The following is an 11,210-nucleotide window of genomic DNA, read 5'->3' as shown; positions in this document are numbered from 1 at the left end:
TGGCCTGATTTAAACAACACAGTGCTGGGCCAGCAATCAACTAAAAGTCACTGCATTTTATGACTGGTATCTGTAAGAGATGGCAGTTTTTAGCTTCCCTGTTGTGTTTGGCTTTGCTGGGAGCCAAGAGCTGCCGCACACACACACGGGGCAGTGATTTGCAGCAGTCTCAGCTTGTTCTGTGTATGGTGGCATCTTTTCCTCAGATAAGATGCACACACTTGTCAGGCTTGCCATGTCTAACTTCCAGAAGGTAGGGAAGTTGACCACCCTGTATATAGCCTTCCAGAAGCTTCTGAGTTGTCATCGTATCTGTTATTTCTCTTCATCATTTCCAAACTAACTCATGCACAAGCAGTATGACTAAAAAAGATCAGTGAAATCAGTTATACAAAAGAAATGCCCTGTTACCCTCATTTCTTCATCATGTGTCATTCTGTCTGTTCTTTAAAAAAATAAGATATCTTCTAACATAACGTAACATTGATGATGAGAAAAAACTTCTTCCTCTTTGTCTCACACATACTCACGCTGAGTTGTCTGTTACACATTTTCACATGCTCATCTCCTCTCTCCCTGTCTTGCATGCTCTTACACCCTCTTGGAGGTCCTGCTTTCTTATGGGTATGTTGGCACACAAAATACAAATCAAGACAAAAGACATGCACATGTCAATTAGCCAGGCTGATTTTTACTTGTTGTGGAAAGAACTTCAAAAAAGGAAAAGGCATTGTGTGGTAACAGCATAGCACTCAATGATAGGGGAATCTTTGTTTTTATAGGTGAGCTACCCAGTACCACCAGTCCTGACCTGTCTGGCCATGAGTGCATTGAGATGGAGGAAAACACTATACTTTCCCAAGAACATGCTTAGGTTATCTTTTCTTAACCTTGCAGATTGTTTCCCCAGCTTGTTTGTTTGTGTTGTTTTACCCTCTGCCCATTTGAGGTGTGTTTCTGGTTCAATGCCTCTGTAAAGGCCAAAAGAATTAGAACTGCTGAAAGAAATTCAGTACTGAATTACCCTTGTGTTGTTCAGACTTTGTTATGGCTTCAGTTCATTAAAACCAAGAGATGGACAGCTGGAAGAGAGAGAGACCAGCTAGAGGGGGCCACTTGGGGCTGGATGGTGGTTAAGTCTTTTTCCTTTTGAAAAAAGCATGATAAAAAAGTCACAGCTGTGAAATGGGAGGCTAAGTAGGAAATGACATATTCCAGACAAGCTGGAGAAAGAGTGATAAATGCTCCATGTCCCAATTTTCTTAAGTGTTTCATTTGCAGGTCCCAGTAGTAATGCAACTCAATGAGCAGATGGGTACATTGCATCCCTGCTTCAGTTCCCCAGTTCTCTGACCTCTTTTGATTTATTTCTCCACACAGATCTCAGTCCTCTGATGTCCCTGAAAGGCCACCTCAGCAGATCCCACTGTTGGTGTGGCAGACTGCTTGCGGGTCCTGTCAGATCTGGGCATTCCTGTGGGCCTGCGGGCAAGAGCATTTGCAGAATGGCATACAGCTTTCATGTGTTCACTGCATCAGTCCAAATCAGATGTGCAGGGCACAGGACAAAGACTTCAGCAGAGCAGAGACAATATCCTCCCAAAGGTTATGAGAGATGCAGCCAGCTGAGAAATGTGGGAAGCAAGACTGAACCCCTAATATTTCTCAGTTCTCACAAACCTGAGATTTTTTCTGTTGGGTGGAAAGCTTAATTTTGTATAGCTATTCCAAATCAAACTTCACAGTCTACTTAAGCAAAATTATCAAGACCACCTAAAATAGGAGTAGAGCCCTTGAATCACAGTAACAATTAAGTGGCTTTTTCCTATCTATTCTCAAAAAGCTTTCTGTTGCTACATTAGTAATTGCAACAACAGAAAGAGGATCATTGTAACAGGCTCGTCTATTTTTAACAGCAAGCCAGGATGAAAACTGTTCTCCCTTTTCTGTGTTAAACAATTATTTCTCTTTTGCTTCCCTCTCCCCATATTTAATAATTTCATTACTGAAAGTGGAGGAAAGTAGAAGCAAAAGAATGCAGAGAAAAGAAATGACAGAGAGGAAGTTCCTGTATGAAAAAGGCCTGTTTCCTCCACTTCCAAAAAAAAAAAAGAAAAAAAAAAAAAAGCTTTGACAACTAAACTTTGAGACAGAGACATCATTTTTAGTTCTGAAAGAATTTAAATTTGAAAATCATGAACCAGTTCTGTTAAACTATTGGAAATAAGTTCCATAGTTTGGTAATATGTAAGTATGTACTAAATAACACACCTTATGAATAACAAGATGTGACTGAATACTCCTTTATTTGGAAAGAAAGAATCAAAATATTTTTGAAGTTACTTCTGTCTAGTGTGTCAGAGTTTACTAAACTGTTTCCTAGGCTCCTCATCAAAGAATGGTAAAAAAACATATGAAATAATATTTTGAAATAGCTACTTATTAGAAAGAACAGATGGTGCATTCATATACCATGAAATTGCAAAATTTTAGCAACCTTGAATATCAAGTTCTTGAGTTGTAACTCATTTGCACTGGAAACTTAGTTAACAAGTCAGAAAAAAAAAAAACAGAATATTGCATAGTTATAAAAGAATTGGGTGCTGACAAACTAAATAAAACACATCTATTTTTATGTTCAGTCACGATAACAATACATTTTTTCATTTTAAAATATAAAGAGAAAAAGAATTCAGATCTTTCCAGACTTGGCCAGGACACCTGATTCACAATGGAAAATATTTTTAAGTCTTATGTAAGCATTACTTTGTTCAGAATTAAGGACTGTGGTACTGAAATCTTTCTTTTATGATAGCACTCCTTCTCTCACCAGTTCTCTTTCCCATAATAGCATCTTGTGCTGGAGATGCAACACAGCAGCATTTCAGTTCACTCAGCTTTTCACATCAGTTTTCATCTGCATTTGAATGCAAATTTACATAAGGAAATACATCTTTGATGCAAGCCAATGAAACCCTGGAGGAATAGAATGAAAGTTCAAAACCAAATTTCCCACACAAATTGGTCTGAATAGATTTTAAAATAGATCTATTTAACAACTTTTTTTTTTTTTTGGCTTATTTTCAAGGTGTCACAGCAAGCATTTAATGTCCGCTGTTGCAGACTCAAGTCTGCCTTTCAATTTGACTAGCTGTTCCTGTCATTACTTCATATCTGGAACTGAATGACAAACTATTATGAATATATCAGCAAAATTAGGCTCTTGAAAGATAATTCAAATGAATGAACTGGGAAAAAAAATTATCAGCACTGAAAAAATGTTGTCACTCAGACAAATGTTGAAGAGTTGGTATCAGAAGCTAGAAAAAAGTGACAAATTCTTAGCAATAGTGCACTTCACCACAAGATACAAACAGTGGGGTTGGGTCTATCTAGATCTCCCCAAGATTTTTTTTTCATCTTGGGTCAATGAATTCTTTGAGCACATTTGTAAGTCATCTCTAACACTTTCTGGCACAAGCCGAAGTTCCACTTAGGTCAATGTGACTTGAATAGTACAACAAATGCGGGGCTTGTGTAAGACCAGCCAAAATGTACATCTCTGGCTTTCAGCTATTCTTTTATTGTATAAATAAATACAGGGGGTTGGAAGTAGGAATCACTGAGAATCTCATTAGAAATCCATTTTCTGCAAAATTTCCAGAATGATATATTTTCTGTGAAATGTAGTTCTTTAGTCCCATAATTTACAGCCAGCATATATCTGGTACCCTGGACACTTCTGGTATCTTAGTAGACAAGGAGGGCATGGGACTTGCATACATTTCCCTTTTACTCTTTTACACAAACATTTTGGAAATTGGATAGGTCAGACATGAAGACTGACCATGATTTTAGCCCTCTGTTTCTTTTAGAAAAGATTGCTGGTGCCATTGCAAACCTGGAAGTTGGCAAATGATGATGCCTAACCAGAAAACTCTCTTCAGGAAAGTATCACCATTAATTATTTTTCATTCAGGTTTACAGGCATTTCCCCAATCTTTTCACTAATAGTCACCAAAGAAGTGCACCACATTTTGCTCTGCCTCATCAGAGCTCTTTGTGTCACCACAATCCAGAAAAACTCAAACATGGGTCCCTGTGAGCTTGAGAGTACCATCTCTACCAGGTAAACTGTTTAGCAAACAAACAGGAGATAAGCTAAGCAAGCTCTGTCTCTGCAGTTGTATACAGGTCTCTGGATTAGGAGACAAGTCAACAAATGTTATCACTTCTGTTTATGTGCACTTGTTTATAAGAGCGCAAGAAACAGAGTATGGTCCTTTCCCTTGTTTCCACCTGCAGCGAAAGGTCAATATCAATGTATGTTATCTGTCTTGACTGTCTCAACCAGTGAAGAGAAACACATTTCAGCTTATCTAAAATAATAGTAGACATGCATCACAGGTTTTAATATCTGAGAATATTAGAGACATGATGAGAACATTTCTTTGCCATTGCAATATTTTTTTGTAGCTGTTATCAGTACCCTCTGTTATCAAACACTAATGAGAAATCAATTCAAACCAAGGTGGCCCCATCTCACAACTTCATTCTCTGTCTTCAGCACATGGTCGCTTCATCAGGTTTCACTGAGTAGTCACCTGGCTCAACACTAGCATAACTTTCCAGTGACATCACCTAGATATTTCAGGCAGAGAATCATGGTCCTGGACCTGCTTGGTCCTCTTGTTTGACACTTCAGCTGACCCATCCTGACTTCAACTTTCTCAACAACCAAACTCACATTGAAAAGTTCAGCTTAAACTAGTTCTCTCAAGGAATGCTGGTGCTACCTAAATGATCTGATTTTCTGATTTCTGCCGTGTATAGTATGAATACGTAAGGTTTCTTCAAACTTGGAGCAAGTACTATGAGAACTGATCTTCATTGAGATCCTGGCATGTACTCCAATGCAACTGAGAGCAACAGCTTCAAAGCTGTTTCTCCATCTTTTCTAACCACACTGAAAGTACCACTTCCCAATTATCTTAGTTTTGAACTGATTCCTTCTGTTGTTTTACCCTTCCCCTTTTCTACAGAGTGGAAGATTTCCCAATTAAAGACTGTCCTAGAAACATACAGTTGAAAATAACATCTCCTGGATGTGGCAGGCTCTGCAAAAATCTGACAAAGCTAGAAAAGAGAAAGATTCTCCCCTCCCACCCCCCATTACAGTAATCAAAATCAGCCATTTCATCCCCTTGAGTCAGCCCAGCTATGTGAAGGTTATGGGCCAGGCTGCAGGAGCTAGCCTTATTCAGAATTACATTGGAATCAAATTCTCATTAGGCTGGCTTCTTCTCACTTTTTTCTTTCTTTGTTTTGTTGCCTCTTCAGGATGTAATGTTCTACAAGTAATTCACAGTAATTAAGCCTGTCCTAGAAACACAGCTTAAGAGGATGAGATTCTCTTGCCAAGAGTTTTGTTTATGCTATTTGCTTCACTGTACCTTCAGTTTATTGCATAGTAGTTATACAGTGCATGTAGCTCTTACCACTTGCTTGGAACATATTGGAAGATTATAATTTTTCTATGAGAAAACAATTAAAAAAAATAGCTGCCCTGCTTTCCCCCCACCCCTCACCCCCCGTGGGAAATTCAGAATTTGCATAAGAAAATTAGATACTGAATACAATGGGCCCAAATAGATTTCCACCTGCTTAATACAACTGCATTCCTCAAATGCTACTTCATGGCAATAAAGGGATATATTCTCCTAGGCTCCTTTACCAGGTCAGTGGAAAATACCAGATGCCTCCAGAAAATCATTCCTCTCAGTTCAGGTATATCTGCCAGCTATGTAAATTAGATAGGCTCAACCTAGGCACAAAGTTTTTTCCTGCCGTCCCACCATATTGCCAGTAGAAAATTTCCCCATATTTACCCTACTATCCTGTTTTCTGGACTCTCCTTATCAACCTGTCCTCTTGGCCTATACCTACCTCTCTTGTCATAAATACGTGTTTTTAGAGCAATTCCATGTCCTTGGAGAAGATCCCTTAGACACTTTACACTTAACCATTTCTCTTTGAATTAGGCTGATTGTAGCTCTCCTTTGCTCCTCCTTTATTGGTTATTAAGTGTATACAAACTCACCTGAAATTGTGTCAGCTGTTTTAACCAGCTGAGAAACATTTGTTCTTCAGGGTGAATAGCAGCTTGAGAATAAATTGCTTGGTATTGAATTGCCACTAAATACCAGGTAAAGGACTTTCAACTGTTCACCCTGCTCTGCTCATTTGGTGTATTCCTGTTGCCCTAATTCCATTTTCAAATGCAGTTCCTTGTTGAGAGTTTCTTGGGACCCTTAGGGTCAGAAAATAACTTGTTGCAAGTCCTCTTTCACTCTAGCATCGTTCCTGACTCTGTCTTGTTGCATCCTTAAAATCTAGTTTTCTAGAGGGAACAGTGATTAAAGCTGTCCTGCAGACCTAGCTTCAGAAACTGTATATTTTTATTTTTTTTTAGTTTTGTTTAGGAAACTGCCTCTTCCCCACTGGTGCTGTCAACTTACACAAACTTTCTGTCCCTTTGCTACATAAGCTGGTGATGAAGAGGAGTCCCCAATTGCTTTTTCATTACAAAAAGCTTAGTTTCTCTCTTCAATGCAAGACTTCCTAATACATCTAGCTCCAATCAATACTAATTAAATAACTTTTTCACATTTATTTCCCACTCCTAAGGTCATCTTATGGCCTGAAGAAAGATTTCCCTATGGACCATCTGCACAATACCCAGGCTGATGATTTAGAGAACTTCCAAAGGTGTAAGTCACTGAAGAATTAAGCTAGAGGTGAGCGCTGGATTTCACTGTATGTGCTTATGCCATTTATGTCACTTTTATGTAAGTCCCCTGTCTTTGCAGAAACTTTGTATAGGCAGCTCTAGGCAAATGAAATTTCTTAATTCATAACACCTTGCATAAAGTTTGGTTTGTATGGGGAAAGTGACCCTTGGCTCCTATCAGCATGATTGGAAATGCATAAGGCAAAGGATTCAGCTCATCTCAGTTATTTCTTTCTATAAGGGGTGCCCTGATTCAGCCCAAGTGTTCCTCTGTCTGTGGGACATCAGAGAGAAATCAGAAAACATCTCTTTGTCTGTTGCAAGGCCAAGCCTTGGTGGCCAGGCCCCAGATGGCTTTGGCATAACCACATTACAAAAACCTCACATTTGTGTACACGATTTCAGGACAGAATGAAAAGTGAAGCATCAGTCAGCACCTCCTATTGTTCGTGCCTCCACTTGGGTTGTTTTGTTCCCTATTTCTAATGAGTGCTCTCTCATGGGAATAATCAGACATGGGAAAAGTGATTGTACTGAAAGACAGGATTGCATGCAAATAAAATTCCCAGTTACAAGATAGACTCATGGCAATGAGTCTGTGTTTTCAAAAATTTGTCAGTGGTAATGACGATGGGTCCAGGCCTGCAAACCTTGTTCCCAGCAGTCAGCGAGGCCCTGCTGGAAGTGCTCTTGCTTTATCATCACAAAAGGAGAATGAGCAAACATCAGCGAGCATAGGTCAAGGACTTTCCTTCAAATCCAACTACTATTATTCTTCTGAGTTGTTCTTTGCTTCTAATGGCCCAAGGAAAATGGGGTCCCAGGTGACCCTGCAGCATGGTGCTAATACTCTTTATGAGCAGGGCCTTTGGAAGTCAGCCTCTCTCTGCACTGCCACCACTGGAGACGGCCATCACCCTCTAGGGCCTGCAGGTCTTGTTCAGGAAATGCCTGCTGAAGGGAACAACCATTTCTGTGCAGGTGTTGCCCCTTGCTGGAAGTCTAGTAAGCTCTGATTATTGAGCTTTGTCAGAGCTGAGTGCACAGCTCTCCTCTGAACTTCAGTATCTTTCTATAATAAGGTGTAATTTTTCTGCAAATAAATTAAAAAAAAAAAAAAAAGAGAGAGAGAAAAAAAAAAAAAGAGAGAAAGAGAACTCTTGCTTACAGGGATTCCATATCACTAAATACTGGCTTATTCCTTCATATTTGTGAAACCATGAAACCCACCTTGCCTTTCTGTTGTAAGAACATCCTCTTTCTGGAGAGACTATCACAAGTGGTATGGTCTAGAGATTGCCCTATCCACCTGGACTTACCGGCTTTTCAGATGCTACCTCTCTCCTTGTACCAAGCCTCCCTCCTGTGGAAATGCCTGACTTCTTCTGTACAGGGCACGGGCAAGAAATAGAAATGGGTGCTTGCAGACACTTTGAGCTGTCTCCTGAATAAATGGTAGAAAACTAAAGGATCACCAGACTGCAAGGATTAGTGATTTTATAACTTTCTCAACAGCTCCATCAGCTGTGGTATGTAAAAGGAGCTCATCATTTATAAATTGACTCTTGCAGGGATCAAAGACCTGTTAGGGCAATAATTAGTTCTGGTAATTTATCATCTGTTTGAGCTTGTCAGGTGGAGAGAAAAGGGCAGTTCTGCATCAGCTCCCCTCCAAAGCTACTGTAGCTAAACCCAGATAGGATGTACAGGTCAGTCATTTGCAGCATATTTCATGTCCTCAGAGGTTTTGCCAGTCTTTCTGATACCTTATCTAATTTTGTGAGGCTTTCAGGTGAAAATGAGGTGTTTCTTAGCATGCTAAAGTCACCCAGGCCATAGCTTTTCTATCTCCTTAACAGAGCCCCTATCAAATCCCCACAGAGCAACTAAACAAACTGAAATGCAGCAAAAAGACAAAAGCAAAACAAAACAAAACACATAGAAAAACACAAACCTCTGGGCTGTTTTTAATTAGCCTATAAACCATTCAGAGCTCTGCAACTGTGCTGTCCAGAGAGGGAAACTGAGGGCAAACATATTCTCTCCTTGTAGACCTCATAATGAAAAAAAAAATTAATAATAATTAAAAAAAGAGGGGAAAAAAAAAAAAAAAGAAAAAAAAAGAAAAAAAGAGTTTATTTGAACAGACCAGAAGTCTATGTAAAAGCAACCACTCTGCTCAGCAGTGCCTGGGCAGGGTGCTGTGAGCAACAGCTAAAGCTTCCTTTGTGAGGGCACCCAGAGAATTTGGTTGTACTGATCAGAATCTGCTAGATTAAAATGGGACAAGAAAAGACAAAGATCAAGGGAGAGAGCCCCTGAGCCTGGAGTTTTCTGACAACAGGAAGCAGATCCAAACTGTGTTGTACAACATGAGAAAGACTTTCACTATGTGCTCACATCTATGATTACAGGTACATACATATTACCAGTAAGCACTTCAAGTTTTTCCTGATATAGTTACCCATCCTGTCACAAACACACTTTGCAATACCTGATAATACAGTTATGCAATCTTTTTTATTTTATTTTATTTTTATCAGAATTATATCTTTCTTATTTGCGATGTGTCTGGATTCAATTCTATACTTGCCTATGCTCACAGCTTGGTTTTGCAACCTTTTTTCAAACCTGCTTTCCATGTATGACACAGAGGTTTACTTTTTATTTAATATGGACCCCTAAAAAATTCCCAGTGGAGGTACAAACTGTTCCAGGAATTTCACATATGCAGGTTGCCATAAAGCATGTATGAATTTGCATCTCTTAATCACATTTCATGGCTCTTCAGATGTTCATGGATCACAGGCTGAACAAACAACCATGATCAGAGCTTCATCCAGTAGCAGTTCACAAAAAGCTCACAAAAGCTGTGTTTGGTCACAAGAATAACACAGAAATGCTTGAGAGAAGAAAAATAAAGGGGTGGAGAAGGAAGGGTTGTAGTTTGCTTAGAAAGTTGACCCCTGTGCTTGTATAGACATTTTTAGAAATATTTGTAGAGCAAAATAATTACTCAGCGGAAAGTGGTTAGTTCAAAGAATAAATTTTTACTGTATGGTGATATCCAGCCAACTTTGTGACTTGCCTCAACACTGGAACCTGCAATCCATAATCCATTGCCAATTCAGGGCAAAGGAGAGCATTTGCAGGCACCTCATTTTTCAGCCAGGTAAAATATATGCTTATGATGAAGCAGACTTGGGGTCAAGTACAATTACATTACTAGCTTTAGCGCACATTGTTTGGAAACTGCTGGAAAAAGCATAGCTGCAAAGTGTCCTGCTGGATGTGTACCGAGAATGACATAATGGTTAGCAGACACTTGGGAGGAAAAACAGCAGGCCAAATCCTCAACAAATGCCATAAGATTTTAGAAGGACACAGAAGTATAATTTTTTTTTTTGGAAAAAGGACAAAAAGGTTCTTCTTGTGAAAACGTGGAATAAACATGGACAAAGGAGCCTCTGAAGAAGTATCTGTATTTTATCTGTATCTATATGAAGATCTGTATCTTCATGACTTTTAACCCAGAAAACCACTGGGCTGGTGAAGTCAGTGGAGTTCCTCCAAGCTCAGTTCATCTGTAGGGAAACTGCAGCCAGAGAAAAACCATCCCAGCTGAGATGCTTTCTCAGAAATATCTGCCATAAGATACTGACAAAGCCAGTGGGACCATTCTGAGACCATGCATATCTAATGTGAAGCCGCCATAGCAAAGCAGTGCAAATGGCATTACACAGGGTGAATTCATGGCTACCTGGAAGGGGTGGTTTACATTTCCAGGGTACCAAGCAAGGCTGCTGATGTGATTTGCAGCTACCTGCTGTCCCATTCACGGAAAAGTTTGCATGCACTGGTATTGTTCATTGTTCAGTTTGCCCCATGCAGCCCACATCCCTGAAAACAGATGGAGAAAGCAGTGGAAAATGTAAATCCAGTGTACATGGCCAAAATACAGTGCTGCTTTCTTCTTGCCAGAGTAGAGCCTGGATTTGTTTCTAATGGCAGGCATATAACATTACATTTTTTCTTCAGCTAGAAAGAAGTTAGTTGTACATTGGTTGTGTTTTTTTGGTTTGTTTGTTTGTTTTTGATTATTAGTGTTATTTTTATTTCCTTGGGGGGAAAAACAACAACAATGTGAGCTTGAATTACAGCTGGTGAACTCAGATCAGTTCTGCAGCCCCCAAAACAGCTGGAGAAGTTCACAAAACCAGTCTCCACGGGGCTCTTCCGTTCACATATGCAGCTTTCTTGAGCCAATTACATACTGCCCCAAAGTGATATTTATCAAATTTGTCGCTAGCAAATGCTTGTGGAAAAAATAAAAAATAAAAAATAGGGCAGAACAACAGCTACAAGAACCATTGGAGTGCTGTGCTAGCATCAGCAAATCAGTGTCCATTTGGCCCCATCA

General features: G+C 39.6%; 1 long non-coding RNA gene across 1 annotated transcript; it reads right to left on the bottom strand.

The window, feature by feature from the left end:
• Positions 1–671: 671 nt before the first annotated feature.
• Positions 672–8,245, bottom strand: LOC110353543 (uncharacterized). The gene is made up of 2 exons (XR_002404176.4): positions 8,110–8,245; positions 672–1,482 (listed from the first exon to the last, which is right to left on the bottom strand). It is a non-coding gene; the product is annotated as an uncharacterized lncRNA (long non-coding RNA).
• Positions 8,246–11,210: the final 2,965 nt, after the last annotated feature.

The sequence above is a fragment of the Anas platyrhynchos genome, chromosome 2 (genome assembly GCF_047663525.1).
Source record: "Anas platyrhynchos isolate ZD024472 breed Pekin duck chromosome 2, IASCAAS_PekinDuck_T2T, whole genome shotgun sequence".
Taxonomy (NCBI): domain Eukaryota; kingdom Metazoa; phylum Chordata; class Aves; order Anseriformes; family Anatidae; genus Anas; species Anas platyrhynchos.
Note: the sequence above shows the minus strand (reverse complement) of the source record. Positions and strands in the feature narration are given on the sequence as shown.